The 8,507-nt window shown below is 34.7% G+C and overlaps 1 long non-coding RNA gene across 1 annotated transcript; it reads left to right on the forward strand.

Moving 5' to 3' along the window:
• The first annotated feature begins 1,204 nt into the window (after positions 1 to 1,204).
• Positions 1,205 to 8,206, forward strand: LOC149543260 (uncharacterized). Its single transcript, XR_016355612.1, has 3 exons — positions 1,205 to 1,331; positions 7,153 to 7,206; positions 7,463 to 8,206. It is a non-coding gene; the product is annotated as an uncharacterized LOC149543260 (long non-coding RNA).
• The last annotated feature ends 301 nt before the right edge of the window (positions 8,207 to 8,507 follow it).

Raw genomic sequence — 8,507 nt, forward strand, 5'->3', positions numbered from 1 at the left:
ATCTGATCTAGTTAGACACTTGGAAGAAGAGTAGAAAAGCATTAAAGAATACATATATCAAAAGGTAGTTGGACTGCAACTGCAAGGCATACATAAATACAAAAGAGTATAAATACAAAGAGTATATGATTTTGAATTCGGAATGGCATACAAGGGTTAGAACGCACAAGTGGTTTAAAGAAATGTATAGCACTAAAACATAAAATTGTTCGACCCTCGTTCGGCAATGATATTATCATGTAATCCTACTCTTCCAACGAAGTCGAGGGCATGGCACATGTCTTTCTTTCACCATGGACAATATAATAATAATTGTTTTTTTCCAGCATTGGCTCCAACATCATCATGAATAATGGTCTTTCTTTCAACAATGTAACAGTAATTGTTTTTTTCCAGCATTGGCTCCAACATCACCATGAATAATGGGAATCAAGCAAGTTCAAATCTGATGGCTAAAGCTTCTATCTCTAGTATGATTTTTGTTATGTTTATTAGTTCCTGCCGTAGGCAGGATACTATAGCATCCGGTGGGTGTCTTTTTTGTCTTTTTCTGATGTCCAATGAAATCAATTTATTTTTTCCAAAACAATGATATAATATGATGCATGCATACTGTTTTTGGAATTTTTTATTTTATCAATTTGATTTGATCAATTTTTACATAGATTTGTACCATGAACAGTCAGTGTTGGGAAATTTTTAAAAACTTTTCATTTGGCAATTGTGTTTTTTTGTTTGCTTTATGGAAGTCGTCAATAAAAATGAAGATGTAAAGTTAGTGCTTAGAAAAGACACATCTCTACTCTACTTAATGTTATGTGACAACTGCATTTACTAGGAGTGGTCTTAGTGGAAAATAGGTTGAAAGGTACAATCTTGAAAGCATCTAATTCATGCCTCTTAGAAATGTGTGTGGCAGCTCGCCCTTAAATTCTGTGAATTTATCATCACATTTTGTGATGATTGTATAGACTTGGGAAAAGTAGGATGTGAAACTTGAGTGTTGAGCATTGATATTTTTTGAAAATAGTAGATTAGGTCTGTCCAAATTCATATCTATTTAATACTTGTGTCAGAGGAACATATTTTAATATTAACTTTGGACTGTCTGAACATGGGTATCTCTGTACATGCATAAGTGTCGACTGCATAAACAGTGGATCAATTAAATTTTGAAATCTTTCGTACATTGCAAGATCTCTTAAGGAATGGTGCGGTCATAGTCAATGTCGGCTTTGACAAGTTACAAATAGAGGTTTCATCATGGCTGCATGGTTATCAGATTGAAAAAGAAGAATTTGCAGAGTGAGAGTGGTCTTCCTTCTTGTGAGGTAAGCAAGTTTTCTTTTTTTGCATGCCGGGTGCCATGGTTGTTTTTTCTTGGCTTTTCTAAGTGCTGTGGTCTTTCTGTGATATGGGTCTTTTTTGGATTTCGGTGTGATGGGGGATTTTATATTTGTATATGGAATTGCGTACTCTAATATAACTTTGTAGTTCTTATTATATATGCACATACATATGGTGTTTGTTGGTTTATTTGTTAGTTCTTGTTCAGTATTGATTTATATATGATTTCCTTGGCTGGGAATTGATTCAGATTTGTATGGAATTTGTGGGACTATATGTGTTTTATACAGTATAGATTAGATTTGCTTATGATTATTTCAGACTCACAATCGATTAATTAGATGATGATGATAGTTATATATGTACTCCGCTTAGTAATTTCTCTGCTGTGTCTTATCGTAACGGATTCAATGTTGTTCCTTGTTGAACTGATTTCATGGGAGCTATCGTAAATATGGATCAGTGGTGAATAGGATAATTGTTGATGGTGGTTTAATGCATGGCTGGTTTCTTTCCTTCTAGACTTTGGGGGTTCTGTTCTGCTTTATCATCCTATTGTAGCTTTGCATATTTTGAGGTGGACCTCATGTGACAATAGGTTATTTGCCTTAAGCTTAGATCACTTGGTCTTAAAGGAGGTATCAAGTGACTTTTTTCCTTAGTTACCAGATTTGTGCCCTAGAGGCCGGATCCGGATTCGGGTCCGATCCGGATCCAGATTCGTGCAGATCCGGGCAGGATCCTTGTTTTACACAGTGGATTCGTCCGGATTCATGGCCCACGAATCCTGACGAATCCACTGTGTAAAACAAGGATCCTGCCCGGATCTGCATGAATCCAGACACGAATCCTCAAGGATCCAGCATGAATCCTCAAGGATCGACAGGTTTAAGTGAGTCTAAGTTATTTAATATGACTTTTTAAAATATATTTCTTTGCTTTCTAGTGCTAAAATGACCTTTTTATGCATTATATATACTAATAAATGAGAGAAACAAATAAATAAATAAATATATATATATATATATATATATATATATATATATATATATATATATATATATATATATATATATATATATATATATATATATATATATATATATATATATATATTCACGAATCCCCCACGAATCCTAATCGGGGAAAAAAAAAAATCCCGAATCGGTAACTAAGCTTTTTTCATTAATATACAGAACAAATGGGATGTTTGTATTTTGATTATTTAGTCTTTGAAGGTTAGCTTGATGAATATGTTGTCATAAGGCTAAGGTTAGATTATATATCTGTATGGTGATGGTTCTTGGATATTTATAAGGATTGTCTTGCTTTACAGTTTGCTTTCTCCATCCTAAAATATCGCAGAGAAGCCAAGTGGATGCTAAGATCTGCATCACTAAAAGCTTTTAAGATTTGGTTCTTCTGATGAAAAAGTGTAGTTCATTTACCGCACATCCTTATGGATGGACCTCTCGCTAGTAGTAGGTGGTGCCTTTCTGGCGGAACTTAGATAATCTAAGTGGCAATGTTTAATGTTTAATGTTTTCATTTTGCCATATTCTCAGTGTTCGGTGTATATCCATCTCGTCTGTTGAAAGAGTATGGGATCCCGCCAGCCTCAGAGTATTTTGGTCTTTTTCTGTCTTTCTACTCCCCCACTACGGAGAACTAGCGAGATTCAGACGGAGAAAGAGCACTTAAGGCATCGAATTATGACTAGATAATATGTCTAGAAAGCTTCGATCAATTTGTATGGTGGCTGAACGAGTTGCAGGCATCGCTGCAGACTAAATATCTTTTAAATGTCATTTTTACAATAGCAAAGGAAAGAATATTACTATATATTTTGATTTTGCTTATGTGTAAAGTTTAAATTATATATGAAATATTTAGATATTACTTTTGTTTTCATCATCTACTAAATTGCCTGCGCAGTTGTTCATATGAACATTTAATTCTTGGTGTAAAGAGCCAGGAGGCAGATGCATGCTTCTTAGCAGAGGTAGATATCTAGAAAATAAATACATCTTACTGTTTTAGCTAACTCTGTGTTGTGGAAAAGATGAGTGTAGATATCCAGTCATTGTTTACTATTTGCAGAGACGAAAGATAAGGCCCACTTTGAATTCAACTTGAGTTTTGGACAGCTGGCAAAAGAACATTGCTGTGTCTTTCTATCATTTATTAAGTGGTTTCAGAATATATTACAAATCTTTCCTACCACCATTTGCATTTAAAGATGTTTATAGGTGGTTTAATAGTAAAAAGGATAAGATATTTTCCTCTCAGAAGTAATGAGAAGCTTCAGTAGAACTTCTATCTTATACGCTATACAAGAAATTATTTTCATGGAAGTGTCGACTCTCAGCGGCATATGTTTTATATATCCAGTGGTTTTGGTACTCACGTTTTTGATTAGATTTGTTTAACAAGCATAATTCTAAGTTGGGGTATCGTGATTATGTGGATCAGTTGTATTGTCATCCATTAATGGATATGATTAGGCGTGTTCTCCTCATGGTAAGTAAATAAGAAATTTCTATTAATGCCTTGCTACCACTTAGGAAGATCGGAAGATTCAACTCAAGCCTTGCAAGAGAATTACATATAATTTCTTTCACTCTGCCAGATCTAGTGTGCAGGAATGGCACCCAATCTTTTCCTAATAGGGATTGCATTCTACTTAAAGGTAAGGATTGTGTTCTCAGTTCTAGCACATGCCCAACATATGTAGGCATCTACTCATATTTTCTTTGGATAAATAGGGAAAATAAAATTCTTATTGTTAAGCAACTCTACGTATTTTGATAATCTAAAGGCTGAGACTCAAGGCCTGAAATTAAAGTTTGACCTCATGTTTCATGAATCTTGCAAAGCCATATAGCAGCAGCTTCCTATTTGTCCATTATTTTGGCTTCAATTGCTTTATTGGTAAGGTTTGGAGCCAAGTTACCTATCAATTTTTATAATTTCAATGCAAATGATCACACTTCCACTATAGCTGACTAGTAGTAATCAATTTGTTGATTGTTGCTCTTTAACAACAGGTTTGCATTATCTCCTCCATCTATTTAAGATGTACAAATAACGATTTATTCAAAACAAAAATATCAGTACTTAGGATAAATATCCTAGTAGTTTGGTCATACACAAATTTTCTCCAATTACGGTACTCAGATAGACCCAGCTAAAAAGGTCAAATAATGATTGACAATGTACTATCATGTTTGAAAATAGTTAAAAGACCAAATATACAATTATGAGTATGTGTTCGCTTACTATTACTTTCTTCATAAAACACCCAAAAAGTAAAAAATGACAGGAAATAAATTGAATCGATGAGTTGGGAATTAGTTTTCTTGGAAGAGAATTGAATTGTTGCTGCCAATCGTGTGTGAAAGTTTCCCCTCAATGGCATGCAAGTCTTCGTTTTAAAGCTGAGTAACTAATTTGATCCAAGTTAATAAATGTCGTTGAAAGTTTATAGTTGACATTTAAGTGTATGGGATACCCCGTGATGCAGGCCACCATAGTTTTCAGAGAGATAATGGAGCATCACATAAATCAAATATGCTCTCATAATGAAAGCGTCGTAGAGATAGGCATGACACATAAGTACCTTGAATATTGTTTGATATGTGCTCTTTATTCTCATAGTGTAAATATCTTGTTTAATTTCTGTGCAAAGTCCAGCTTTTAGCAACAGGCCGTATTGAAGCATTTAAAGGATCAATTACTCTTACTATTATTACCATTACTCTTACTATTATTCAATTCCCCTAGGTTCAGTTTGTCAATATACATATAATAACGTAACCGCTTTGATAAATTAATGCTTTATGGGATTCTTTTATTGTTTATAGTTATCCCACTTTAATTTGTCTATTGGTATAATTCTGAGTATATTATTAATTTATTTCTTTTGTATAGTATTCTTATTTAAATTATCTAATAATTAATCAATGGTCTGTTCACAACATTAATTGTGTTCTGTGCGGTTTCCTTTGATCTTTTACTATTTTACCATTTCTTGTGAATTTACAAGTTGTGTTCTATCAAAGCCTTTGATGCAACAATTGATGTAGTCTGTCTAGTAATCTCTTTAACGAGTGTTTCAAGTCACTGCTGCAAGCATACATATTTCATTTCTGTGTTCATTGTGTGTTTTTCTTGGCACAATATTGATATTGTTTTTGCAAAAAGAGGGGTAAAAATTTATTAAGACAAAAAGGAATACAACAAGGAGAGCTCAACAAGGAGCTCGATCCTGAGCAACAAGATCATCAAATTCTTGCACCATCTCAAAGGACAATTGCCTCCTATCCCTAATATTCCAGCCCGGATCATGACTAGATGCCCATTTGGCTAAACAATCAGCAGTTCTATTCCATTCACGAGGAATATACATGAACCTAATGAACTAAAAAGAGGAAGAGAAGAAAAGAATCTGCTTAACAACAGTGGCCAGTTGCCAACTAACATCCTCAAGCTCTTGCGAAGAAAGCATGTTCACCACCACCTAGGAATCAGACTCACAGATAATCTTACTCCATCCCCGCAAGCAACATTGTTCCACAGCATATAAAATAGCCTGAGCTTCCATGAGATTGTTAGTATAATCACCCTTATGAAATGAGAAGAAAAATTTAACATCCCCAGAACTACAACAAGCCACTCCGCCAATACCAGCCGGACCAGGATTCCCACGGGAAGAACCATCAGTGTTAATTTTCAAAACTCCACAGGGAGGAGGAGTCCAGTGCCCATCCCGGTTAACCCGACCCTTCCTCTGATGGTGAAGCTGCCTGGACATAGAAGGAAACCTATGAGCTGCAGCCCCATCCTGTAGATGAAGATTGAGGCGATTACAGATAGCAAGATCAATCGGATCCATACCCCCATCAAGCTCACACTTCACAAGAATAGTTTCCTGAAGAGAATGTGATATTTTCCACCAAAGATGCAAAACACCAAGCCGAACATCTCGGAATATGCGACGATTTCTCTCCAACCAGATATGCCAAAGCATAAAAGATGGGCCAGCAATCCAAGTATCATGGAGAAAATAAGACTTGGAGGGATCAGTACCCAAGCGGGCCCAGAACTCAGGCAAAGAGGAAGCATGCCGACAAGAGCAACCCCAAGCGCTCCACCAAAGGTGCCATATCTGAGTAGAGTAGGAGCAATGGAAGAACAGATGGGAGACAGACTCCTCTCCATTACCACACAAAACACAATAAGAGGGGCCCTGAAATCCACGTTTACAAAGATTATCCCAGGTAAGACAACGGTTGTGAGCCACTAGCCACATGAAAAAATTGCACTTGGACCAAGAAACTTTATTCCAAACTTGCTTCCACCAAGGGACTTCAGCATCCCCAAATAATTGTCTAGTTATCTCTTGATACCCAACAGAGACATGATATTTACCAAACAAGGTACCGCCCCAAGCCAAAACATCTGGACCAAGCAAAGAAGAACACTCTCTAGAGGCCAAAATATATAGGAAACTCTTTCCGTCTAATATTTTCCACAATCATGGTAAATGGTGTATATCCAAATAGGCAACAAAATAATTGAAATATATTTTGTTCTTCATATAAGAAAAATTAAATTGATTGGAAATATTTTAGGAAATTACTTTTACATTTACAACATTACAATTAGACAACTTAATTCACATGTCCATTGCGTCATAAATTTAATGTAGTACACTTGTAATATAGGCATTTCTTTTACATATTGTAATTTTAATGTAATTGAGTCCAGTATGATTAATTATACTCCTTTTACCACATGTGCTAGGTTTATCAGGAGTGTTCAATATCTTCAAGTGCACGTACAAAGTAGATCGATCAGGTATGTATGCATGTAAAATGGTCACTTTTAAACTCTCATTATTTGCTTTTACGTGAGTAAGCACAGATCAAATTGATATGTTCTATAAAAAACTATTAACAATATATAGAAATTTTAAATAACCATTCCTAGTGGAAATAGTAAATTTTAGTTTTAACTAAATGTGTGTCCATCTATTTCTATATTCATTTGCCTTACATTAATAGATTTCATGAATAACATTGCTCTTGTCTAATTGTTTAACAAATTGTGGCAGATTTGACCTTGTCAAAATGTGTGATCGAATTTTTATTCCAAGCCCAGGTCCCCAATGGGATTTTCCAATTAGTAATCCAATTGAAACTATACATTTGGAAAATGTTTTTGTAATTGAGTGTTCAAATGTTGAGAAATCTTTGCACAATGTTCCTAGTGAAGAATTCTTGCAGAATAGGTCAGGGTCAATACATTATGCAGACATTGTTTTAAAATTCCTCACCAATTGCATGGACCTTTTGGAAGATACAAAAGTTGTGAAGCAATTGGCAAATGCATATGTCAAGCCTTACTTCAAGCCTATTGAAGACTATGATCCATACATTGAGGCATATGTTATAGAGATGAGCTATGCCCTTATAGGTGGCTTGTTCTCGCTTGAATCTTTAAGTGCATGTCCTATGACAACTTGTGTGTATAATTTTGTAAAAATTGCGATCAAGTCTAAATTCAAAGCTATTGTAGATCATGCATTACATGCTCATTGCAACAAGTTCTTAGAACATGATGCTATGAGAATATCAGATGTTTGCAATGAATTATATTCTTGCAAGTGCATATGTCTCCGAGTCCAATTAGATATTTTGGACAAAGCACTTGCTCGTTGCCAATAACCAATAGTACTTAGTTTTATAGAATTTAACAAAGTTTGGAAACAATGGTCGCCACACACATGTTATCATCATGCTTATATGTATGTATTACATAGGATATGAAATTGAATAACAATTATATCTATATACAATTGACAATGTTCAAATAATGAATTACACCATTCTTCTTCCAATTTCAAAATATATAGTAAATTCTTTCTGTCTAATGTTTTGCACAATCATGGAACAAATCTATGTAATCATGGTACTATGTTGAGCGGTCTACAATGCTATGGAACATATGCTTTGCTGAATACGTTTCACAATATAGAAAAAATAATCATTCTAAAAGGAAAAATAAAAATGCAATTATTCGTTTTATGAATTACAATATGCATACTGATCAAGACAACTATTACCGAGAACAAATCCTCCTATACGTTCCATTTCAGA

This window comes from Cupressus sempervirens, chromosome 8 (genome assembly GCF_028749045.1).
Source record: "Cupressus sempervirens isolate cs-2001-9-10 chromosome 8, ASM2874904v1, whole genome shotgun sequence".
Lineage (NCBI taxonomy): Eukaryota > Viridiplantae > Streptophyta > Pinopsida > Cupressales > Cupressaceae > Cupressus > Cupressus sempervirens.